The 27,823-nt window shown below is 41.4% G+C and overlaps 1 protein-coding gene and 1 pseudogene across 2 annotated transcripts in view; both read left to right on the forward strand.

Annotated features, from left to right (window-relative positions):
- Positions 1-27,823, forward strand: part of GPR143 (G protein-coupled receptor 143) — a 372,216-nt gene that overhangs the window by 208,134 nt on the left and 136,259 nt on the right. The gene's annotated exons all lie outside the window — the stretch shown is intronic.
- LOC147698120 (large ribosomal subunit protein eL38 pseudogene) lies at positions 21,342-21,554 on the forward strand (annotated as a pseudogene).

A 27,823-nucleotide genomic window follows, 5' to 3' on the forward strand; every position in this document is an offset into this window, starting at 1 on the left:
CTAACTAAGCCTACCCCAGTGTGCCTGACCTAGGCCTAACACGTGAGAAGGGGGAGTAAGTAAGTAGCTTAAGTTAAGTTGGTTTTGCCAAGGTTTGTTTCAAGAATTCTCTTCTAAGGGTTTAGTCAACACCATACCTCTGAATAGAATGATGGAGGATTGGTATCTCCTTCAGGGGTCTCTCTCGATATCCCAGTCACCCGCGAGGGTAAACCGGAAGCGCCGGGACTGGATTTCTCTGCACGAGAAAGGCAGCGGCTTCTCTCAGCGCGTCTGGAGGAAGGAGGGGTGACAGCGTCCGCGGGCAGCTGGGCTGGATGTCTTCGCAGAGGACGGCTGCACGGCTCCTCAAGCGTACTGCACCATAGGTCGCGCTGTAGCGGCGATAATGGTAATCAGTAGCTTCACCACCACAGGATAGCAGGCTGCAGCGACAGAGTGCTAGTTTTTACCAACACGGGGTCATGCAGGCAGCTGGCATCAGCAACATGTTCGCTCGCTCAACAGCAGCTAGCTTCGCATTGCTTAAGGCAACGTTGGTAATATTTATACCTGACAGGTGCCGGGTTTGACGCAAGTTTGCTGGACATAAGACGTCAATTAAAGATGTCACTAGGAAGTGGCAGCTATCAGTTGCTCATTAGAGTTCTATTACTAATCAAAACATAGCAAGCGGGGATTTCCAGGTTTGCTAAGTTTTTATCTTGTTGAAGAACTCGGAGTGTTATCTAGGAATATCAGATAGTGACTGCTGCTCTGTCATTGCACTAATTGGTCGCAAAGGAAGTAGCAGAGAGTCATGCTGGAATGTGGCTCTGTGGCTCTGCTCGTGTGAGGCCAGAGATGACTTTACAGAAAATCGTACTTGAACGGTTATGCCAATATAGGGAATAAAGGGCTTTATAGCCAAATAGGGGCATAAGGTCACAGTATCGATCAGGAACCTAGATAAGCACATGACAAACATGACTGTTACTTGCGGACGGAAGAGGAAACGAAAGGTCGAGTGGACCTTAAAAACACCCCATTGGAAGATCCGGATGGCACTCTGTACGTGGATGGGTCATGTTTTAAGTTGCCGAATGGCGATGTGACTACTGCTTATGCTGTTGTAACATTGAATACTGTTGTTGAGACTGCAAGATTGAATCAGAATTCTGCCCAAGCTGCAGAGCTGATCGCTCTTACTAGAGCATGTGTGTTAGCAAAAGGTAAATGTGTGAATGTGTACACCGATAGCCAGTACGCTTTCGGTGTAGCGCATAGTTTTGGACGATTGTGGCGAGAGCGTGGTTTCTTGACGTCGCATGGCACGAAAATCCAACATGGCCAGCTTGTGAACGATCTTTTGGATGCTTTGACTTTGCCTACACTAGTTGCGATTGTTAAGTGTAGTGCGCATCGTAAAGTGATGGATGATGTTGGTCGTGGAAATGCGTTTGCAGATGAGATTGCTAAGGAGACTGCCCGGAACCTTAGCACTCGAATGTATGTGACGAGTTCGGTCAGGTGGCCTACAGAATCGAGTATGTGTGAGGATACTATAGAGAGTGTGAAAGCAATTCAGAATGAGGCCACTGAGACTGAAAAGACGAAGTGGAAAGAAAGTACGGGAAAGTTGGATGCGAATGGTTGTTGGATTGATTTGTCGGATCAGAAAAGATGGATGTTGCCGGATGCGTATGTGCTGGCCGTTGTGACAATGGCACATGGGTTAGCACATATTAGCGCGAAAGGTATTTGCAAGTTGTTGGCTGCTGTGTGGAAGAATGATGGCATTACGAAATGTGCTGAACGTCTGGTGAAGAATTGTATGGTGTGCATAATGTACAATCCTGGCAAAGGAACCCCAACTCCCCCTGGCAGTTTTGCTCCTCCTTCGTATCCCTTTGAGGTGATCCAATTGGACTTCATCCATATGGAGCGATGCAATAACCTGAAATACGTTTTGGTTGTGGTTTGCGCATTCTCCCGATGGATCGAGGCCTATCCCCTCAAAGACAATACTGCTTTGTCTACTGCGAAAATCCTACTGAAGGAATATTTTCCTCGGTATGGAATGCCTAGAGTCGTGTGGTCAGATAACGGAAGTGAGTTTGTTGGAAGTGTAATGAAGAGTGTGTGTAAGGGCCTTGGAATAAATCAGAAATTCCACAGCGCCAATCATCCCCAGTCAGCTGGATTGGTTGAGGGGTACAATGGCACCCTTAAACTAAAACTAGCGAAGATTCAGGCTACGACTGGACTTTCGTGGCCTGATGCTTTGCCTCTAGCACTACTGTCAACTAGGGCGACTGTACACTCCCGAATAGGGCTTAGTCCCTATGAGATAGTGTTCGGCCGTCCTGCGAATGTGTGGGGGGTTCCTAGGCCAGGAATATTCTCTGATCTTGAGTATCCGATGTTGATTGACTACTTACATGACTTGACTGCTAAACTGAGGTTAATTCACCAACAGGTTTACGACGCCTTGCCGACGCAGACGGAGGGTCCAGGCCACCAGCTCCAGCCCGGGGACTGGGTGGTTACTCGCAACTTTTCACGCAAGAACAATCTGGACCCCCGATTTACCGGACCTTACCAGGTACTCCTGGCCACGAGGACTGCCGTTCGTCTAGAGGGGCGGAAAAATTGGGTACATGCTACCCATTGTAAGCGAGTCCCTATTCCTTTGCCGGCAGACCCGTGGGTAAGGAAAGGCATTGCGTCAACAGAAACAGAAACATTGCCGGCGTTTGTGCCTTTCAGTGACGCACAGCTTGTTGGAGAATCCTCAGCGCAGCAGAAAGCCACTGTTGAACACTTGTCAACAAAAGACTCAAGACCCGAACACTCAACTGATCAGCAGGACGCTGTCTCTTCAACGGATCCTTTGTTCGACGAGCAGACACGTCCCGGGAAAAATCGATATTCCTTGCGATCTCACACTAAGGACAAATAAAATATTTTTGCTTTGCTAAGTTGACAACTGCATTATCCCCGATTTCCCGTGATCAATTTTGAACATTCGTATCATTGAAAATTTTTTGTACATATATCAAGCTTCCTTCCTTGTATCTTTTTACTTCCACAGCTGAGAGACATTGTGCTTATATATAATACATATTGTGTATTGAAGGCCGTAGGGCCGCGCGCGTACTTCCTTCTGGACAGTAGGTCTTGACGCTAGGTTAAAGGCCGTCGGTTCCTAGGAACTCCTGGGGATTGACTATTGCTGCACAGAACGGAGTGCGTCAAGAAACGTTGCGGACGGTCGTAGGGAATGGCATTCTCGAAGCTGAATGATTTGGAAGGAGCTCAGGCGCATAGATTCAAGCTGCAGCAACTCAGTCGTACCAAATGTTTCATATTTCAGTTGTTTGTATTGTTTTTGACTGCTTCTGCATTATTGGCGGGTGGTGTGTATTACACGTTGTCCTACTTTCTACCTTCTACACCTACTCCTACTCCTTACCCTAATCTTACCTCTACTGCTTCTCCCCATTCCTTTCACATGTTACCGGAACACGAGCAGGCTAGACGTGTAGAATTCCGCAACAATTCCTTTATTCAGCTCCTCCATCAGCATCAGCTAGTGGTTAACACTACTAATTGTTGGGTGTGTGGGTTGATGCCACATACTACGGATAAGGGAATTCCATATCTGGTGTTACCGTATAGTTCCCAAGGGTCAGCTCGAGCATTTCAAACAATGTTTCGAAGCGCACTGGGTTTCCACCCCATTCAAGAACAACGTTCCCCCTACTCTGGTCCTACCTCGTATCAGAAGTCTTTATCGATGGCAATAGAGGATATGGAGGATGAGATCCATGATCCTTTTCTTATCCCTGAAGAAGAGGTACAAGCTTATAAGGTCCTAAGTAGAGGTGAATATAGTGTGTTCACTAGCGAAAAGCAGCTTAAAAGCTCACCTCCAATATGGGTCGTACCCCACACTGGTAATCTTTGTCTTGTGGGTTGTGGTCGAAGATCGCAAGCCCTACTTGGAGCAAGTGCTTGCACTGAAAGTTACATTCTGCCAATGTCCTCGTCCCCTGTGCTTCTGGCTGCCAAGGGTACATACTTTATCTGTTATGATCGTGCATACACATGGTTGCCCGCAGACTTTATGGGCTCATGTTTTATTGCAAATCTGTTGCCTCCGACGTTCACTGTAGATGCCGATTATCATAAGACTAGAGTTGTGCGAGGCGTAATTAGCGAAGAAGACACTGCCGGTCAAGAGGCAGGAGACTTTTTCAAGGGTTTCCTCCCGTTTTGGGGACCTATGGTTAATAGTAGGAACCTGAGACAGTTGACTCGAGTGGTAGAATCGACAGCTAATATTACTGCCAGTGCCCTTGGTAATATCACCACAGAACTTCAGGCGGAGAGACTTATGACGTTACAAAACCGTATGGTTTTAGATGTCATCTTAGCAGATCGCGGTGGGGTATGTAAGGTGATCCATTCGAGCTGCTGCATTTTCATCCCAGATAATGCTCCTACCGTCTATCAAGCCATCTCGAGGTTGCACAAGATCTCCGAATCCATACACGTGGATGTAGGGGATTGGACGCTACTTGGATGGTTTTGGGGCCTGATGTCGACTTGGGGTTGGAAGATTCTGATGATCATCGGGGTTGTGGTAGTGTTCCTGTTCACGTGTTGCCTTTGCGTGCAGTGTGGTCCTGCCTTATGTGGCCTCTGTGCTACAACGTGTATGAGACAACCATCTGTTACCAAGGGGACTCGGTTGGACAGAGCTATGCTACAACAACATCTTAATGGTCTGATGAATATTGAATATGATTCCGACTAGTGCTTGCCTACATGAGGGCAAAAGGAGCGTCTGAGGTTCCGTGACAATTGTAAGTGGTGTCTTCAACTCGCACGAATATGGTCGAGTCTGGTATCTACGAACCGCAAATGACGAGTTTAGTAAGTGTGCGCAGTTTCGCTGTGCTAACTTAAACCGTTCGTTTGTTATGTGGGTTTTTCATCTGTACCCACGGGTTCCATCTTAGATACGGCATCCATTTTTGTCTCTTGCCCTCAAGTAGCCAGCGAACGGACGCTGTCCGCTTCGCGACCCTGGGACTCCCAAGATATTTGCGGAAGACACATGTTCTTTGTAAGTGTCTTTATGACGAGGGGGTTGCTGCTGTAAGGCAGATGGCGCCGCTCGAGGCTCATCTTGCCGCACGGACTTATTGTTCCAGCCGTGCATCTCATTAGGCACGTCCCTTTGATGCCTGTATCTCGTGTTTCCCGTTACCTCCCCTTTTACACCCTTTCCGATCTCCCTACTGTCTCCGTCTTCCTCTGCACCTGTCTTCGTTCCTATTTCGATCTACTTTACTGCTGATTGGAATTTGCTAATGGTGGGAAGATGGGTTTTTACAGTTGGGAACCGCCAAATGTTTCCGCACTTATGTTCCGGACCTTGTGTGTTTCTAAGTGACCAAAGCGACCCCTCTGGGGCTAATTGTGGGAACCGGGTTGTAAACTTTTGTGTATCATGTTATCCTATGGGTAAAAACTGTATAAAAGGAGCGATCCACAGAACCAATTTGAAGCAGTCTCCCCGAACTACACTCGATGTACTTCCTGTGACTTCTGTGTTCCCTGCAGTAAATAAACCTTGAATCTTTGACGCCGAAGGAAGTGTCCCGTGTCTCTGTGACTTGTACGCCGGAGCAGGTTACCCACGAAGGTTTCAGGTGTTGTGCCCTGGCACCGCTGGGTCCAAAAGAACCCAGTCCTTCAGAGGGGATCGCTTGAGAGAGACCCCTTTCTCCGCCTTGTAACACCCTACACCATGTATTCCAATGTAGGGACTTAACTAAGTCCAATAAGTATCCCGGCATACCCAATGCCGCCAGTTTTCTCCACAGCGTCGGTCGGTCGACCCTGTCGAACACTGCGGAGAAATCTATAAATGCTGCATATATGCCCCCACCACGAACCCGAACATATTTGTCTACGATTACCTGTAGCATAGTTAGGTTATCTAGAGTTCCATGCTCTTTTCGAAAGCCTGTCTGTTCCCTAGGTATAATATTATTTAAAAATGCCCACTCTGTTATTAATACTAATAAAAGTTTAGCAAAAATTTTCCCTATCGCATCTAATAAAGCAATTAGGCGATAATTAGAGGGATTATCACGGTCTCCTTTTTTAAAAATTGGGATCAGGATACTTCCCCGCCAAGAGTCGGGAACTGTTCGAGTTTTGAAACACGCCCAAAACACTGGAAGAAGAATCCTGCTCCAAGTGGTTACGTCTTGCTTGATTATAGACATGGGCAATTCGTCCGGTCCCATAGCCCCGGAAGAGCGCATGCTCTTGATTGCGGTAGCTATGGAATACTCAGTGGGGAGTTCCATTTTAGAATCGATATTACGGTCTGGAACCCATGCGTCACCCCCTGCCTCATTGGACGCATATAAGGTGATCACAAATTGGGTCCAGACATCTTCAGTAATAACAGTAGGAGTGGACGTTTTTACAGATCCACATCCTTGTCTTATTATGGACCAAAAAGCTCTAGAGTTTTTACAAGTGGATGCCTCTCTTAAATTGATCCATAAAGTATCTTCTTTGTCTCTTTTTAACTTGGCTCTTAATCTCACCCTCCTTCTCTTTAACAGAGCTAACTGTAACCCAATCTCCCCTGATCTATTAAGGTATTGCATCCTAACAAGTTTGTTGATCTCTTTATTTAACCTTAATAGAAGACTAGGAGAAAAATATTTCTTTTTATACTTTCCTTTACTCCTGGCCATTTCAGTGACTTTTTGAATGAGCGTTTCCAGGAACATGAATTCCCTACCTTGCCAAGAATCGAGTTCAATTAAGAATTGGGTGAGGATGTTTTGTACATCCTTATTATGACTGGATCCCCAGTAACATCTACCAGAGTGGCGATTAATAGAAAAGCCTTTGTTCTTTAGGGACCAGCGGTCAGATTCAGGGGGTAGTAATGAGACAGTTAATTTAATAATTTTGTGGTCACTCAAAGGAGTATGAGTGATTACCAAGTCTTTAAAACAAGAGAACGTGTCAAAGTCTGTTATTGCGTAGTCCAAAATAGATTCTCCCCTAGTAGAACCATGTGTATAATTTGCCGGGGAATCAGAAGGCATTCTGCCATTTAGGATAATTCCCTCCACGGCACTGAGCTCCCCGAGAAGAATCCTGCCCCTTTTGTTCGTTTTTATTTTATTAGGGAAGAGAGCTTGGGGAATATTAAATACTTCTTCTTTTACTTTGTTTCTAAACATGTCTAAGGAAGTATTGGACACTTTACAATTTAAGTCCCCCACCAATAGTAAGTATGGGGGGTCATCCACCTCTAATAACTGCTTTATATAGGAAAACATACGTTTTAAAACTGACGTAAAATTATCTTCGGGAGGAATGTAGGCATTTAATATTATAAACGAAGACCGTTGAACAACGGGATCCAGGTTAGAGATGGTTATGGATTGGAATAGATTACTCTCATCCTTATGATGTGAGAATTGCCATTGTATTGTATTGGATAACAAACAAGCAATTCCACCTTTAGCATGGCCCTTTTTAGATGGCGTTGCAGCGGCTTCTAGGATGAAGTAGTCATTCCCTCCATAAGGGAGAGTATCATACCATGTTTCTTGGATACAATACACATCCGCATTCAGAGAAAGAAGATAATCAAATTTCTCAGGGCAATTAGACAAGCCAGCAGCATTCCAAGAAACAATTTTTAAACACTGGTTAAAGATGTGAAGATGGTCGTGGGTTTCTCGAGGTGGTGTTTGAGAGAACTCCCGGTAACCAGTTCCACATCGAAGCGTCTTCAGCTAGAGGGTTATCCGTGCTACCAGATAGGGGAAAGACCTGAGAAACCATACGTTTGCCTCTGGAGAGCCAAATTTTTAGGTCATTATTACATATAGGAAAATCATCCTGTCCAGAGGTCAACTTTGTATTTCTTTCAGTAAGAGAAAGACACAAATTTTTATTAACAAAAGGTAGCACGTCAATTCCTCTACGTTGAAAGGCTTCTGCTTGTTGAAGGACTAAATTAGCAATTATTTTAGAGTAAAACTTTACCCTTGTTCGTTGGCCATTTATGGATCTTATTGGGAGAACTAAATCAATATCATTTGTTAAGACCAACTTTAAGCTTTCAATTTCATTAAAGCAGCTAAGTAGCCAAGATCTGTTCATTCTTAAATCAGAATCAAGTAATGGAAGAAAATCCAATGACAAAGTATCCACATATGAAATAGTACTTTTTGCTGACTGATGTATTACATTCCTAGCTACATTTGTCTGAGGCAGAAAAATAGGAGCTGTTGGATTAAATGCTCTTGTTACTATCGGAGAATGTATGACATCCACACTTATAGGGAGGGGAACAGGGGCATCAATTACAGAACCAGAAACCATCCTATTCGAAGTTCCTTCAACTGGGGCCTCAATTACTGGTCCAGAAACCACCCTATTCGTAGTTACTTCAACTGGGGTATCATTAGAATCATTTAAGATACCTTCCACATCTACCTTATCCGGAATATCGGAAGGTGGGCTATACCCTCTTTCTATAGGAGTGGGCGTTTCAGTTATTATATGTTTTGGAAAAATAATTTGTCTAGGTCTTTTCTTTTTATGTTTACGTATGGGCTTCCCCTTTTTTCCTCTTGTTTTCATTTTGGCAGCTCGAGGAGACCCCACAAAAACTTCTCGCTCCTTTTTATCATGTACAAAAATGGGAAAAAGATCATGGCCCCCCGTTTGAAGTACTTCACTCACATTCTCTTCCTGCTCAACTAGCGATGGTTCCGTTCTCAGAGGCAGGGCAGATGAGATGCATAGATTAGGGGACTTATGAATCTCCGCCTCTATAGGTAATCCCAAAGGGGCAATTCCCTTCACTTCAGTAGAGTAATCAACCTCTTGATGCACAACAAGCGCAGGATTAGCAGGAGAAACAAGAGGCTTAGATTCATTTTCAACATTTTTCACATTTTGTGCCAACAATGCCTGCAGTATTTCAGTAACTGAAGATAAAATACAATCAGAATTTACAGCAAATTTACCCATTAAAAGTAGTATGGAAGACAGAATTTGCTCAAGGGCTATGAGTGACTCAGAGATGGGTTTATCATTTTTTGGATAACTTGAAGATGTAAGGGGACAAATCCCCGATAGATTAAAATGAGGGGATTGTGCATCAATCAGCGGAGAAAAATTATCTGTGGATTTAATGGAGGGGGTACTGCTGTATAATAGCAGACCAGATGGTGTTTCTTCACTGGGCGTTTTATTAACTACTAGGGGAGGTAAAGATGTCTTATCCACATATCTTCCGCAGAGTTCAAAGTCAATACTGGTAGCTATAGAGACATCACCCTTATCTTCTTCCAGAGTATCATTCCCCTTAAGAGTATCATGTCTCAAAGATTGCGATATTAACAGGGGATCAACAACAGCCGCATGTTCAAGACATGTTGGCAGGTCTACCACACTAGACTGACTTAGTGACCTTTTCATTTCCACCATAGGGGCCACCTCATTACCTTCCTCCTTATTAGAGCAGGGATTTAATTGCTGTAATTGATCACTATCAGATTTCCTGGAAACTTCAAGGGATTTATTCAAGCTTTTCTCCCAAATTTGTTTTAATTGCATCTGACCTTTCATGATGACACTGTTAATTTGTTTTTTTCTCAAATGACTCGGACCGGATATTGTACCGTGATTCTCCATTACAACCTTCCCGGATCGTAATGTCTTAGCCTCCATAGTACCGTAAATAAAACAGAGCCTACAATAAATCTCCCAGTCTTGTAAAAACACAGTTTAAAAATAATATAAATATACAAGAAGTGAAATGGGAGAGAAACTAACAGTTCAAATACTTTGTGGCTATATTTCTATCGGCGTATTAGCATTACCTTGGAATATAATAACGCAGACTAGTATCTATAAGCATACGACTAAACAGTCAAGATACCAGGGCCCAGCCCGGCCTACCTCGGCCACTGAGGGCCACAGAGGGCCCGCCCTTTGCCCGGGCTTAGCCCGGCGACGCGTCCCGCGACGCGTCCCGCGATGCGCGTTACCTCAGCGCAATTTGTCCCAGCTGAGGGGGGCGTGGCGGGGAGGTTCTCTGAGCCCAACTGGCTTGTGGGCGTTGATGTTCCGTGTCCTCCAAGCCGGCCAGCAAGCCCTTTACAGCGAGTGTTTCCCGCGAAGCGGGAAACGCGAGCGGTGATTTCACAAGCGCTGACAGATAGCGCTACAAATGTAGAAGAGGCACTGGCGCTTCCAAATAGCGCTACAAAGAACACAGTAGCTTGGCGAGTTCAGGCCACGCAGCAAAGTTTCAAGTTTTGCAAAGGCTTAGCAGCCGTCTTCAGCAGCAAACAGGCAGGATAATTCCACACTTCAGCGCTGCCTCAGCGCAATTTGTCCCAGCTGAGGGGGGCGTGGCGGGGAGGTTCTCTGAGCCCAACTGGCTTGTGGGCGTTGATGTTCCGTGTCCTCCAAGCCGGCCAGCAAGCCCTTTACAGCGAGTGTTTCCCGCGAAGCGGGAAACGCGAGCGGTGATTTCACAAGCGCTGACAGATAGCGCTACAAATGTAGAAGAGGCACTGGCGCTTCCAAATAGCGCTACAAAGAACACAGTAGCTTGGCGAGTTCAGGCCACGCAGCAAAGTTTCAAGTTTTGCAAAGGCTTAGCAGCCGTCTTCAGCAGCAAACAGGCAGGATAATTCAAACCCCTAAATAGGTAGGTGATTCGGTCACTCGTGAGTCTAGCAGGCTAATCTTCTCATTGATAACGATTTGAGTTATTCCCCTGTTAAGCCGGTGACTGCCCCAAAGTGATCTGCTTCATGTTTGATTTCAGCCAATGTCTCAGCGGGGTTAGCGGTCGTAATGGCCAGATCATCCGCGTATCCCAGGATCTTTGTTTCGCATCCATTCAATCGTACTGGAACAATACTTCTATTTGATTCTATTTTCCTAATAAACGGGTCAATATAAAAAGAGAAGAGGAGGGGTGAACACGTGCACCTCTGCCTGGTTCCTTGTTTAATGCCTAATATAGCATTCTGTCCCCCCATGACCCGAACACGGATCCTGGGATTCTTGTATAGGACCTGTAGCGCTTTTATGCACCCCCTGCCGATATTAATGCTCTCCAGTGCCGCCCAGAGAAAGCCCCAAGAGACCTTTCTCAATGTCTTATTCCACAAGATTTTTGTTTAGTTGGTGAAGTTTCGTAAAATAAGATTTTGTATACTTTTTGGGAGTATAAAGCCAAAATATTTGGTTAGCTTCATACCTAAATGGTAATAGTTCATATTCGTGTTTGTTACACACATTGGATTGATTTTGTAAATCTTGAAGACATTGCTTCTTTCTAGGAAACTTGGATGATGGAAGACATCCACTCAAATGGTCACCACACCTTTTTGGAGCCAGCACACTCTTCCTCTGCAGGAAAGGCCAAGGGTGGCTTGGCGAACATTATAATTGTTCAAATCTCCTCAACTAAATTGTCTAAGATTTGCTCTTCCTTGTTATCTTATTCACCGCTGTTAAGGAATATGACATGCTGGTTAGCTTTTACTATAATAATTCTAACCACTTGACTCTTTTGATGATCTTGTAGTTTTTTTCCTCCCGAAAGCTAAACGTAAGACTGTGCTGCTTTTGGTAGGCAATTTTAACATTACACTTTGTGAGTATAGCAGGAAATGGATGTGTAGTTATACGAATTCAAACAAAAAAAACCTTACCCACTTTAAACACTCACCATGTAGGGAAGCTTTGAATAGTCTTATTTTAAAGGTGACCTAGTCTTAGCTAATGATAGGGTTGATAGTGAGAAAAGTAAACGTACGACTTTCTCCGGTAGTACAAGGATAGTTAAATTGATTTTACTCTTATGACTTATGAACTTGTTTAATCCATCCTTGATTTCATGGTTGGTGCCAAATGTATGAGTGATCATAACCCCCTTCTTCTAGCATTGAACCCTCAGCTAATAAACCCTAAAATAGATATATACAGCAATGGTGTGTGCCCAAACAAAAAGGATGTCAAAATAAAATGAGAAAAGTTAAACCCAGAGCATTTCATCAGACAGATTGTCTCCAAGTATTCAGCCTTAGTAACTACCTGCCTATCAGACAACATACAGGATTGGATTAGTGAATACTAGAAGGTTTTGAGAGTCTATGCAAACCAATCTCAGATAATTGAACTTCAAATGGATCCCGGAGTAAAAAATCCCCTTTACAGATGGTTTAATTGCACCAATAACACATCCCACAGATTCTAAACCAAATGGAGCATAAAATCGACTACCTTCCAAATGACTTAGTGCATCTTAGACATGATCTCTCCAACAAGGCCATCCTTGCTTGCAATTAGACATATGAGAGTTGGAAATTGTCACTCACAGGTTCTCCGACAACCTTACAATGCATCCCCTGGCCCTCTACTCTCCTGTGCCGGCTGGCCCACAGATCCCATCATTCTCACTGTCCCTTATCCGCACCGGAAGCGGATGCTCTCAGCGAATTTTACCTCCCCAAGTCCCAGACTATGGTCCCAAATCCTCCCTTCACAATCCCAGTAATAGTGGGAATAAATAGAACCCCTGTAATTATAAAGTTGCTCAGACCTCCTGCTCAATACACCACAATTCATACACCACAATCCGCTAAAGATAATCCCTGCCCTGTATCTTGCATTCTCAACAACTATAGATTGGCAGCGCAGCGCGCTACAGATATCACTGAAACCATACTCAGTGAGGGAACATCGCTTTCCTCATGGAATACTGGCTCAATGACCACTCTACTGCCATACTTGACCTGGTTACTCCATCCATCATTAGACATGATAGACCTGAAAGAACAGGTGGCAGTCTAGCCATAATCCACAAAGCTGAAATTCATCTTTCCATCTTAAATAACGCAGAATACTCTACTTTTGAACACCTCTGTGTTGAACTTAAAGGCAAAGACTGCCTATCAAAATTCACACCATCTACCACCCTCCTGGTGATCTCACCTTCTTCTCAGAAGAGTTATCTGACCTACTAACTCAGTTTTCCTTAACTGACACGAAGGACATTTTTTTGGGTGACTTTAACTTTCATTAGAATAACGCAGAAGACACCACAGTCCGGCGCCTCATGAACCTTCTTAAAATGAACGACCTAAAACAACTCTGCAATGAACTAACACACATCAAAGGCACTACTCTAGATGTGACTATCACAAAAAATGCCCTGGTCTCTCTCAGTGCCATCTTACCCATTAACTGGTTAGATGATCATCTCATACTGTTCAATATCAATACCAATGTCAGACCAAACACAGACTTAACAAATAAACCTAAGCGGTGAAACCTCAAACAAGTCCCAATTACGGAACTAGAATCCAAGATTCATGAACAACTACAATGTCACCCTCCCACTAATAACGGTAATGATCTCACGGCCCACTTCAACACAGCGATAATACAAGTTCTCGACCAAGTTGCACCGCTCTAATAAAAACAACTTAGATCAATCCAATCAAAATCTTGGTTTAACTCAGGTCTTAATAACAAAAGAATACAACGCAGACAAGCACAAAGGACATGGGGACAAAACTCCTCATCATGCCATCTAACTCTACGTAGATCTGCAACGTTGTCCTACAAGAAGGACATTTTCAGAGTGAAAGCCTCTTTCTCCCGCAACCAACTTGACCGTGTAAAGAAAAGGCACAAGGAGCTCTTTAACATTGTCTAACAACAAACCACACTTTCCTCCCCACACAAAATAATAGCCTCTAACGGACAATGTGATGAAATTGCCAGCTTCTTCCCTGTCAAAATCACTAAAATTGAGCAATCCTTCCTTCAAGTCACAACACTATCTCCCCTACTAACTATCCTCACTGACACCCCCCCTCCACGGTAGTCTCACCACCTGAGCTTATCAATTGTCAAATGACCCCAAATGGAACAAACAGCATCCATTCTAACTCCCAAGTGAAAAACAATGCAAACTGGTCGGACTTCAAACCCATGACAGAAATAGAAGTCTTCAATATTATTGCAAAACTAATGCCCGCTTCACACACTAATGATCCCTTCCCATCAAAAATAGTACATAATCTAAACCATATCATCGCCCTGAGTTGGACAAAATACTTTCCTCATCTCGGGGTGTCTACTTAATTCCCTCCAACTTGGTCAAATCACACCCATATCAAAAAACCCAGGGCAGAACCAATTGATCTCAACAACTTCACACCTATATCCAACCTCACGTTCCTAACCAAAACTATAGAAAAATGTGTCTTTCAACAACTCAACCTACATATAGGGGAATTCACCCTACTTGACTCCTTCCAATCAGGGTTTAGGAAAGGCTGCTGCACAGAAATCGCCATGCTCAATATCTCAGATGACATCCATAGATCCTTAGACGAAGGAGATATGCCTACTTACCTACTTGACTTATCAGCTCCTTTTGATTCAGTTAATCACCCAACCTTACTGGAGTCACAGAAGATCCGCTTCAGTATCAATGGCACAGTTTTAAAATGGTTCACATCTTACCTACAACACTGTTCACAACAAATCAAAATCAAGTCTTGCCTCTCTAAACCCACACCTGTTACGTATGTTGTCCCCCAGGGCTCAATCCTCTCCCCATCACTTTTCAAACTCTTCATGGAACCCCTTACTATCATCCTGAAGCACGCAGGGATCAAATATCACCTTTATGGTGACAACACTCAACTCTACTACAAAATCCAATCACCCAGTGACAAAATCAAACCATTCATTGCCTCTGATGATCTCAAGTGGGTTGTTCAATCTCTGGTCCTCTCCAAACTTGACTATAGGAATGCTATCCTCACTGGGACCCTGAATACCCACCTTGCACCCTTCAGATCAGTACTAAACATGGCAGCCTGGCTCATAACAGATATTAAATGTTTTGAACACATCACTCCTGACCTCAAGACCCTCAACTGGCTTCCCATCAAAGGAAGATGAACTTACAAGAGTGCCTGTATCACACACAAAGCCCTTCACTCACACACCCCGGAAGATTTAGACAATAAACTCACAAAAGCCGGAAGAACCCATACTCTTGAGAAGCTCCAAAACACTTTTTCTCTTTCCTCCCAAACTAAAAAGGAAATGAACACAGGCTCACCATTTTTCTGGAAGTGCACCCAGCATAAGGAACTCTCTCCAGAGGGACCCACAATGCAACCCCTCCTTCTCTGGCCTCAAAAGAGACCTGAAAGTCCATCTCCTCAACACATACTGGAACACATGAGCAATCTGAACTTGGTTCTAATAAGCTCTATTTTTCAGTTCAGACCCTGTTGAACAGTTGGCTGTTTTTGTTTGCTTCTATTGTCTAGAAAGTTTTTCTCTCCTTGGACTCATACTGTGCTAATTGACCACAAACAGGAATCCTCCCTCATGGCCTAACTATATTTCAGTGTATATATTTTGTGTGTTCCACCCTCATTGCCTAACAATGTTTTCTTTGTATATATTTCGTATGTACTTGAACCTAAGATTGTTGTGCACCTTGTTCTCAGCGAGTGGATTATTGCTTTGCTCTGAATTCTGTAAAGTGCTCTGATACCTTCATGTCTAGCTAGCTCTATATATACACCAGAGGTTAGAATAGAAAGACACCGGTAGCACAGTAGAGGAGACTCTAGCATGGGAAGATCTTCAAAAAGTTGCCACATTAAGAATATTAAGCTGCTCTGGGAGATAGATAATCATCCAGAAAACGATGTGCTGAAACTTAAAGTTGTGATGCCTGCAGATTTATGAGAGGCCTATTTGACACTTATTTTTCAACCTGAAGACACTGCTTCTTTCAGCACCCCCCTACCTTCGACCCAAATCTGTCTGGCACAAGTATACAGGATTCATTGCTAAATACAGAGGTAGGTGGAGTTGTAAATGCAATTTAGAAATGGGCATTGGGGAAAGCACCAAGCCCAGATGGGGTACCAGTGGACAAATCAAATCCAGATCTATGGGCACCCCTTTTAACAAACGTATTTAGGAGCACAGTAAAGGGACAGATTTCTGAATCTTGACAGACTGCTATAATTGTTCTGGTATTTAAAAAGGGGGACCTTTTAATATGAAATACATTTCTAAACATCTGTCCGAGGTAGGTAAGGACATTCCCCGAATGGATGGTCAAACAAGCCCCATGTTAGTCTCTGCAGATGATGCCGTTGATCCAGCGCTCAGAAACTTATAATTTTCCAAAGACAGGGCCCAATTTCCATTACACAACAAGTCCCTTTGCGCTGGGTTAGTGAGATTCTAATGTCAATACAAACTTACCAATTTCCATTTACTGATACTAATTCTGGCGATGTAATCTTTATTTAGTTGATTACGTTAGATAAATTAATACTCCAAAATAAAGACACTTCTAATAAAGACTGACTAATTTTTAAGTCTTATAATGTTTATCTAAATAGTGTGAATAAATGCTCATCAAGTACAAATCTTCAGCACAAATCATATATCATCACAAGGCAAAGACCATCGGAAGAGAAAATGACAAATTCCCAATTAATGACAATGAATAAAGGAGTGGATAGGAGAAGAAACAAAGGACTCAAAAACAAACGGATTTGCAAAAGGTTAGGCAAATTCAGATATCAGGCTAATACTAACCCAATTAGGAAATGCTATTCTCTGGCCACGAGAACAGCAAGAGCCCCTCAAGAATATTTCAAGTCGCAAAGACTAAAGTCAGGATACACGGGAGGGAACAGCAAACCGACGACATACGACGATTTCACCCCAACGGTCAGCAAAAATGTCTGCCTATATCCCTCCCACCAGGTACCTCAATTATACCCTAAACCCAACAGACCAACCCACAGAAGTATCTAACATAGGTCTTTTCACACATTTGATTGGTTAAGGAAAAGGGTGTTCTGTCTCACCACTCATATGTCCATCGATTTTAAAGACTTCATTGCTTTGTTCATTCAGATGATATCAGCATCCACCTCAGGAAACTCAAGTCCGGGCTTCTTTAATCTCTTTCCTCTTCTACGGTCACTTTAATATACTTTGTATATTTTCCGCTGAGCGCCTCTCTGCAGAGAAAGCTTCCTTCTACGTTTGCCGCATTTGTTCTTTCATAAAAGTTCTTGTCAAGCACTCAGGATTCAAAGGACAAGGTAACGTTCCATTTCTCCTCTTGCTCTCATCCCTCTAATTTCTAGCTTTTTATTTCTCAACTTTAACCCTTTATTTGTCATGTAGAATAGAAAGCCACTCTTCTACAAGAAACAAACCCAAACATTTATTATTCACTTGTAAATGATTTCCTCTACGCACCAACCCAATGCTGCATTTTATCCCTGAGCAACCCAGGGTAATTATTATTATTTCCTAGCTTGTCATTATTAACATGCACTAAAGCAACATTAGTTCTTTTTGCTCTACATTAGTCAAAAAGCATTTTGCGGCCTACTTCAGTAATTTAGTACGCACTTGTGTTGTAGCATTTTCACTTGTTTTAGGTCTTTTCTGTTAATTTTTCACTGCACACCGTTAGTAAATGTTACAGAGGGTTAAATCCGAGCAGGTTTCTTTTTACGCCGAAACCCTGCTCCAACACGGTATTAACTGCCAGTGCGGCAAATGGGCTCCAAAACTATTGGTTTCATTTTCTCTCTACACGGGAAACTTAGATCTTAGGATAAAACACACTAAATCCTTCATTATGACAAGTTAGCCCCACAACACCAAATGAAAAACCTTCACTACGGTGATCTCAGTCTTGGAGAAAGTAAGCCATTTTAACTACCTAGAGATTCTCTTAACTCCTCCTTTAACTCGAAGTCATTCTTAATTTCAAGGGCACAATATGTCAAAAGAAATGTCAATGCAGAAACCCATCAAAGAAATGATCAATCTATATAAACCTAAATATATCACTGCAGGATCATATGGCGCAGGTTTATGGGGAGTTGGCAAACTCTGAAATTCTCCAGCGGCCTGAAAATTGTTTGTTACAGAGATTATTAATGGTTCCCCTGGAGATTGCTACTTTGATTTGCCCTGAAGAACTAGGCCTTACCTGCTTGAAAGACATTCTGGGTCTTGCACCACTATTACTGAGGATTAAGTGCAGGATAAATCCAGTGGCATGGCTAGTTCGATACTAAATCTCTGATTGAATTAATAGGTATGAAATAATTGTTTGAAAAGCCAGCTCTGATCAGCCAAAATTCAAAGTCAAAGTTAAATTGTGTTTCCTTAATTATTGTTCGCAATTAAGGCTTCAGAAAACAGTCCATGGTAGCTATCACAGGATATGTAATGATCTCTATGACAGCTAATGTAGAACCATACCTTGCTTGGGTCACAAATCCTATGCTATCTCTCCCTTTTTAGTTTTTTATGATACATTGGAAGATAACTTTTCCTGTTCAGTGCGTCTGGTCACATGATTTACTGCCCTGCCGGTGTGGCAAATTCACCGAACAAAGTACTAGCCATTTTATTTTGTTCTTGGACGTGAGTTCTTAATTCCTGTTTTACGGAAAGCCAATCTAAGAAGTCACACAGAGAGCTTGACCTTTTTGCAAAATCTTTTCATTATAGATACCTGTTTTGCCGTACCTAATTTCATAAGAAGAGCAGTAGCGATCAAGAAAAGATATGAGTTTATCGTTCTTTGAGAAAGGAATAGGATTGTGCTTTGCTCCTACTGCTTTATACTGTATAAAAAATGTTACTACAATTATTTGTTCACAATAATCTATTTTTTACTTTTATGGCCAAGGCGGAATAAAGATTTTGATTTATTGTTTGTTACCCAATATATCATGATATAGGTATAAAGGTAGACGTGTTCCAATTGACCAGGTAGTTGGTTACCAATCCTACAGGTTCAACTAGCACTAACAAGAAAAATTATGAATTTGTTGGATAAGTTGTTATTAGCCTGTCCTCTACAAACATGAATAGTTTGCATTCTCAAGATCTTACCCCAATACTACTGCTTGACTTGATCACTGTAGCTGATAGTTCCAATGCTAGAATGAACAACAGAGGTAGGAATGGACGTCCCTGGTGAGTGCCATTTTTTACTATAAAAGTTCCTAAAAGTAGTCAACTCGTATTACTTATGAGTGAGAAATTCGCATTTAAGGCGTTTATGTTGGTGCAAAAGTCTGCCTCTAGGATAATTAAATTAAACATTTGATATACATGATTCATGTTTACGTTGTGAAGAGCATTTCTACATCATCAAAGCTCATAGAGGATGCTCTAGTTTCATCTATGCTATTTGAAGAATATCCACCACCGGTTTGATATTGTTCCTGCATAATTTTTTTAAAGTAACCTGATTAATCATGATGCACTAATTCTCGATAATCAAATGGAGCCAATTTCCTATATTTCTGTTATAGGTTTTGCATCTATAATAGAACATTGGTATGTTGAGTGCTCCTTTAAAAAAACAATGGAGTGCTCTGGGCTTCTAATGGCTAGTAGAAGCCCTGAGAATCTACATTTCAAAGTTTGATCACAGCAACAGCTGTGAACAAAGGCCTCACAGAATCCCAGGGAATTTCAACCCTCTCAGGTTCCTTGAGGTCTTTGATTTACAAATTAGAACATTATGCACTCTAGGGGCAGAATGTTCCATTAGCTTTAGCGTGCTCCATAGCAGGCTCTACCCACGTTTGGCTCAGGCCTTCAATGCTGGAACGGTCCCTTAATGGCCGGTAGAGCCCGCTACGGCTGTCTCTGAGGCTATATTAATTAGTGAAATAGGCCTATTGTTCCCATAATCTACTGGAACTCTTCCTTGTTTGTATACTAAAATAATATTACATTCTTGCTGTGAATCAGGGAATGATTGTGTTTTTAGTGAAGGACATAAGGCTGAGATTGCTAATCATCTTGATATCTTAATCTGATTGAGTTTTAAATCTGTTTAACAAATGTGCAAATAATCTCTTTTAAAATTAAAAAATATTATAGGCACACAAATCTCATATATATTAATATTCTATGTTCTGAAAACATAGCTGGGTTGTTCAGATCAGTTGTTGTTTTTTGTGTCAAGCTCTTTGGGTGGACTCTGCTTTGCAGATGAATAAAGACATAGCTGGTTGTTGCACCCAGCCCTTCTGAATATAGTTGTACATTGGCCCACATGCATTTCCTTCTCACTGTGTCGTTTCCAATAATATGATCTATTTTAATCTAACTGGTAGACAATGAGCCTAGTACATATTTCTTGCTTTCTTTCGTAACCAAAGGGGGTGATTGTTTTCATATAAACCTGATGAGTCAATTGTAGAATAATGTATGAAAACATAAGCAAGTATGTATTTGTACCCCAAATGTAGGAGCTGTTTTATGTACTATATGCTGTGGTCCTTATGCAATCTTGATGTCAGTACTCTTAATGGGAGAGGGGGTCATCTGCTTGTGTTGACTCGCGCTGGATGTGGCGCAATCTGCTCCCTACTCTCTCCTGTGACTTTCTAATCAAAATTGTGTACATAATGAGTAATAATATGCCAGCAACAGAGTAGGTCCCAAACCAGTTATGCAAATTTTCAACGTAGGTTGACACAAAGTGCTTCAGGAAACCATGTGACAAACTGGCAACCTGACAAATACGTTCAATTTAAAAAGGCCATACCGTGCAAGCGAAATGTGACGCCCTGTTCGTGGGTGAGGGATTGAATCCAATATACAAATGGTTTTAACTTACATTTGTTCTTTTGGCCATCACCCAGCCAGTGAAAAGAAATCAAGTCAGAATTTTTGACTCGCATGAAGAACCGTGAAGCAGAGGGTACTGGGGAAGCTGTCACAAGATAGACTAGTTCTTTTTCATAAATCAATAACTGTAAGTTTTATTGGTAAAGTGGAGGAGAGAGCTTACCAAAGTCAGAATTGTGCTTACTTCTTGACAAGTTGGGCTTTCTACTCTGTAGACTCTACAGCATAGAGGGTCAGGCTGGGGCATGCAGTGCGAGCTACTAATGAGAGGACTGGCCTGTAGGGCAATCAGGCAGTGCCCAATTGGCTGGTCTGACAGATCAACGTGTGGGCCATTTTTTCAGCAGTTTGTTGACCTGTTTTATGGCCAGGTGGGTCAGTTTTTACTGTTGATTTCTGTGATATCACACAAGCATTGCCTGCAATAAACACAAATGCATGCAGTCTCCCGTATCACTGCAAGGAGTCGAAACGCATCAATGTTACAGAAAATAGGTCAATCGCTGGCAGTTCCTGGTCAGCAGTAACTTAGAACCATGCCTCGCAAAATCAAAGAGATCAAAGACTTCCTGCTGACAGCCAGGAGAAAAGATGCTAAATCTGTGAAAATCAAGAAAAACAAGGACAATATGAAGTTCAAGGTGCGCTGCAGCAAGTACTTGTACACACTGGTAATTACAGACAAGGAAAAGGCAGAGAAGCTGAAGCAGTCCCTGCCTCCCGGTTTGGCAGTAAAGGAGTTGAAGTAGTCCGGCCATGTAAAGAAATCCAGTTGTTAAAATAAACCACTAAGTCGAGAAAAATACTGTCTAAAACAGGCTGGATGGACTTCTTTATATTTCAGTTATTGTCCAAAGTTCCAGTGGTTTTTATCTCTCGTTATACTCAGAGGTTTTTCACATTGTTGTTCACTTAACATCTTCTGATCTTGTTTGAGCACTCCGCACCCTATTGCTGTTTAATGTTCAAAAACCAATACGAATTATCAACGTTTTTTTTAGTCTAAAAACCTTTGGTTTCTCTGCATTACAGATGGAACCAATGCATTAACTGATAGGAATTATGTATTTATCTCAAAATGTTACTGTCCCTACAGTCTTTACTGCATTTAAATGATGCCACAGTGAACCAGTGTTGCTTCCTTTTCAACAAAAAATGAAAGAAAAGTTGTTTAAGTTGAGAAATAAAGCTACAGAGGTGATTAGGTGATTGGGGCATCAAAAAAAGAATAGAAATAGCTGTTAAATCCAGCAATCAGAACAACCACTACATTTCAGAAGTCTAGTTGCTACAAATTTGCTTTTCTTCTTCACTGTTACTTGTCTAACATCTGGTAAAACCTGGGTTCAAGAAGTATTATGCAAAGCTTTTCTTTCCTTCTTTCCTGATGCAGGATTCTCCCGATGCTAACCCATTATTCAACAAGACCATGATCATTGTTCCCCATCTTCTCTTTCATCAGTTTCCTTTCTGGGTCTAATACAATAGCATCCTATGTCTTCTTGCTTTAGAACACGCTGATGATCAGGTCACTGAGGGTTTGGCATTTTTTTCACCTTCTTAATTCCATTTGTCCTACCAGCATTAGTGCTGCAGTTCTGGTTTGATTTTAAATCCCGTTTGTTTGTGTGCCGCACAAGCTTTGATTGAGACCTTTGATCTCACAGATTCCATGCGTTCCGTTTTTTTTGACCCATACACAGTAGGAATTCATTTACCATGAAACTTTTCTGGAGCAGATCCATTCCCAGCTTGACATCCTCTTCTCGGATTAAAGCACTTTTCCACTTTTTTCATCTATTAGATTGTTGAATAAGAAGTGGGTTCAGGGCTAGAGAGTGACACTATTATCTGCAACAGGAGAGATGTGACTACCATTTCAATCATTAGCAGTGTATCTTGAATGAAGTTGCCATCATAACAAACCGAGTGGGGGAAATGCACCCCAGTGGTGGCCTGTGGGTCCCATTTCTAAAGGGACAGTTGTTTGTGGCAGTGTGACTCATAATTCATGATTCCCAGTGACACTGCCAGCTAGGTAGGTTTTGGGACATAATCTACCTGAGTACCGACCACCTGATGGTGCTCCTGGAAATCTTTGGTATATCATGGGTAGAGATGCTTTTCAAGCAATTTGGGTTCATAGAAACGTTATTGACTCCGGTGGAGGCGTTCCACGTGAGTGTTGTAATTGGAATTTCTGCTATGCAAAGTATATCGAAATATATAAAAAAAAAAAAACATTCTCCTGAGATTCAAGCAGATAAATTGCATTAATAAAGAATTGTCTCGTATGTTCAAATGCACAGTCGAAGCAGCAATATTCATTTTTCCATTGCTAACTTATGATGTTCTATCCAATGTATAATCAATGGACTCGTAAATGGAGCCGAGATAGTGAATACAACTGTGTCATTGTAAATGATCATATCACTTTTATCAATAGTCCTAAACCTTACTGTAGATTACGTTTGCATTATTTAGTATAAAGACCACATCAGAACATTTTGATAGATACAAGGAACATAAAATAGGGAAATCAGCAGCAAAAAGTAAAGAATGAAAATAATCACAACAAATATTATACATGGAGGTGAATTTGTAAAACACCCAGTTACATGCTGCAGTGGGAAAAAAACTGAATTCCCAGTGAAATTGTGATAAAAATATACAAATACAGACTTTTTTCTCTCGACAAGCTCCCCTGTGAAATCTGTGCTGAGTAGTGTAAATGAACTGACTCCTTGGAAATAAAGATGCATCCTGAGTCTTTTCAGAATCAAAGAAATTAGGATTTGAGTGATAAGGCCTATGACAAAATAAAGTGGTTTAGGTACAACCAACTTGAGGATGTAACCTGCAAAAAAACGTAGTGGGAACAATGAAATAATGAATTTCAAAACATCAAACTGTACTTTGTATATATTAGAACCTTGAGCATGCAGACGGTCCACATATACTGTAAATGCTCTATGAACTGGGGACAAATGAATGGAAAAGTTTGGGCATACAACTCTCTGATGTATATTATAGAAGCAGGCCTCAATATGAATGATTAAATGCTTGCAAGAACAAAACAGATGCTTTTTTATTTGTATTTATAAGTGTCTGCTGTGACTGAGAACTTTGAAAATAATAGAATATTGAATGGGCATGGAATCTCCTATAAGAAACAGCAACACAGAAAAAGGTGTGCTGTCCTCATTCCACATCCATAATAGAGCATTGATAATAGTTTCCTCCATTTAATAACCCCTTATATAGTATTTAGTTCATGAGGAGAGCAGTTTTAAGCATAAAAGATGTATTCGCCTCCCATTTAATTGTTATTTGTATATTTATCACCACACCATACAAAGGCACATAAATACACACAATAATATGCCTAAAACCTATGCTAGAATTTTTTGGATTCTGCGGGTTGATGCAGAATTTTTTATATCCATTGTATAAAACAATATATATTGCACATCATGACAATGGCAACATGCTAACTCATGCACAATGAGTGGAAAGAAAACACTCTGCCCCTTGATAAGAGCTCCAAGGAGCCCTAGCCTAAGAACAGATTTAACCATTGGCACTAAGAATGTTAAAATCAATATGTGTTTACATTTGAAATACATGTTATTTAGATGTGGAGATAGTCTGCTCCTTTAGAGAGGTTCTGTCTGATTTTACTTAACAGGCACACCTCCACAACCCATATATTGTAAGGTACCCTAAGACAATAATTGGATTCAACATTATTCGAAATGTTTGGTTTATTGAACATTAAGAGTAAAAGGATAGTGTTGTTTTTTCCAGAATCCTGTCTTTTGAGTAAATGAAAAGCACAAGCAGAATCACGAGTTCTTTGATAATAAGCCATGCTCTAAGTGAATTTTATCAGAAGATAAGGGCTTCATTGAAACAGCTAAGTGGCCACGGGAAATGCAATTTGCTTACAGATCACATGCAGTAAATTTAATGATTTCGTTTTAGAAATGAGCCATGCATAAACCCCCCCCATTATTCCAGTTGTTGTTTGCACATCATAACCACACTGTACATTATTGTAATGATAAGTGAGGATCATAGATATATACGTTTATAAATATATATATTACCTACTGGCGATAGCCAGTAGGTATATATAGTTAGGACCTAGCTACCATAGGAAATCCGCAACATTCTATTGGGAATAACTTTGGCGCCGGTTGAGAAATTTGCATGTAATTTTCCAAAATTTAGGCCAGCTCCACTCCGCTTCTTCCCTGGCAGTTTCGGGGGGGATTGTCATGCGGGGGCCGAGAAAAAAGAGGGGTCCCAAAACGTGTTTTCCCCATGTTAATTTCCATAGGACGAATAGACAAGGCTACAGCCCGAACCTCTGAATGGAATTACACCAAACTTTGCAAAATTGTAGGGACTGGTACGCAGAAGTGCCTTTTCTATATTTGGTGAAAATTGCTCCAGTGGTTTTTATGAAAATTAATTTCAAAAACACATATATATCTGGGTGGAGCATAACCACACATCTCATCGTGAAATCTGATTAGCTGTCAGCACTTCATCCAAGAAGTGTTGGCATCCATCTTGGGACAAATATACATGATAGCACCTCATTAAAAAGCATTGTAGTTAATAGTTACATTATAAATCATTTGTTGATGGTACCATACTCATTTTAGGAATTGTGGTGTGTTCTAAGGTGATTTTACCATGTGAAAAAGCCTTCTGCTGGAATATCATGAATCATGTTTGAAAGAAAACTATTATCTCATGCTTTTCCCACAGTGGTTTGGAAGGGGATATATAAGCTAAACTGAAAGCATATTTTCTGTAAATACACATTATCTTTCTCAGTCATGTGAGAATGAAGTCTGACATTCTCAGTAAAACATGTACATACAACAAGGACAGAGACGGTCAGTTGATTCCTTTGTGTTCTACTGCAGCCTCCTAGAGTGTTCGAAAGAACAACTAGAGCGCTAACAGTCCTACTTATTACAAAGGTATGGCACACCTGAAGCCATCTTGATTGGAATAAAGTGGTAACTCTTAAAACATTTAATTTAAAAAGGAACAAAATGAGGGGGTATATTTTGCCATAGAAAGTATGATTAGTGCTGCAGAAAGAAAAATGTGGGCACATTTTGAGTGACTTCTCAAATCCTCTTCTACTTCATTAAAAAATTCTAACATGCAGTCTCCCAAGATGGCCACCAGAGACAAAAGAGCCCAAATGTAGCCCAAATATCATCCAGATGTAGCCCAAGTATAGCCCAATGACAGAATGTCCCAGAGTGTTCTAAAGAACAACTAGAGCGCTAACAGTCTTACTTTTGACAAAAGTATGGCACACCAGAAGCCATCTTGATTGGAATGAAGTGGTAAGTCTGAAAACATTTAATTTAAAAAGGAACAAAATGAGGGGGCTCATTTTGTCATAGAAAGTATGATTAGTGCTTCAGAAAGAAAAATTAGGGCACATTTTGAGTGACTTCTCAAATCCTCTTCTATTTCATTAAAAAAATTCTGACATGCAGACTGAAACATGCACTTTGAACACCAGCAGCAGACTTCCCTGGTGAGCAGTAGCTTTACTACAGTGATCTAATGAGCAACTAGAGTGGTAACATTCAGAATTTATGGCAAATGTGTGACACATCTGAATGCCTTCTTGATGGAACCAAAGTAAACAAGCATTGAAAATGCAATAGATCTCGCCCTCGTTTAAGTTAAAGCCATTCTGTTTGTAATGAGGTGGCTTTTTAGCTTTGCTTTTATTAGTGTTTTTAAAACTTTCATGTAAATAACATGCATATGTATGCATATATGTATATCTATGCATGCATTTATATTTGTATTTATATAGATATGCAGATTATATATGTTTATATATGTATATATATATAGGTACACATACATATATATAAATGCATATGCATATATATGTGTATATGTGTGCGTGTAGAGAGAAGTAGAGAGGTAGAGGTGTAGAGGTAGAGAGGTAGAGACTAGTAGAGAGAGAAGTAGAGAGAGGTAGAGAGTAGAGAGTGAGTAATAGAGAGTAGAGAGTGAGTAGTAGAGAGCAGTAGAGAGAGTAGCAGAGAGTGAGTAGTAGAGAGTAGTAGAGTGAATAGTAGAGTGAATAGTAGAGTGAGTAGTAGAGAGTAGTAGAGAGTGAGTAGTAGAGAGTGAGTAGTAGAGAGTAGTAGAGTAAGTTGTAGAGTGAGTAGTAGAGAGCAATCCACTGCTGATGATGTCACATATTACATCATTCATGACATGGTCAGTGACATCACTGATGACATCTCAAATGACATCACTGATGACATCACTGATGACATCATCCAGTGAATGTGGTTTGCTTCGTTATTCAAATATGCATTATATATAATTGATGGCACAGCAGCGCGCAAACAAATGAAGGGAAGCAGATCATACCGAGGCACACTGGAGTGCCTTTTTATGTCACAGGGAATCCACTAACCACTGTGAACCCTTAAATTGATATGGCAAGCTTGCAGGACCCACTGTGGGTGAAAATCGGCAGGTCAATTACCACAAGTCCCATAATGCACTGTAATGAAATCGCGCTACTAAGCGGTGACTACTTAAGACACGATTGCATGTGACTGTGCAAAAGCCGGAAATTAACTGCAAGTAGCCATTACACCCAAGAGGAAGGAGCGGACAGCACTGAAACGCGTTGGTGAAAGGCTGCAAATGACGGATGAAATGTCACTTTCACGCATAAAATTAAAGTATGGTCACATACCTGCTGCTGTCGAGTGCTTCTTTGCTGCCGGGCACTTTGGAAAACAATACATATATATATATATATACATATATATATATATATATATATATATATATATATATATATATATATATATATATACATATACATATACATTCCGCACACTGTCACCAATGTTAGAACTCCTCCCACTCACGACGAGTTGACAACAAAGGAGCCGCGGCCACAAGTATTGTAGTGCAAGTTTATTCAGGCACGATGTCCTACGCG

Source organism: Lissotriton vulgaris, chromosome 8, assembly GCF_964263255.1.
Source record: "Lissotriton vulgaris chromosome 8, aLisVul1.2, whole genome shotgun sequence".
Taxonomy (NCBI): domain Eukaryota; kingdom Metazoa; phylum Chordata; class Amphibia; order Caudata; family Salamandridae; genus Lissotriton; species Lissotriton vulgaris.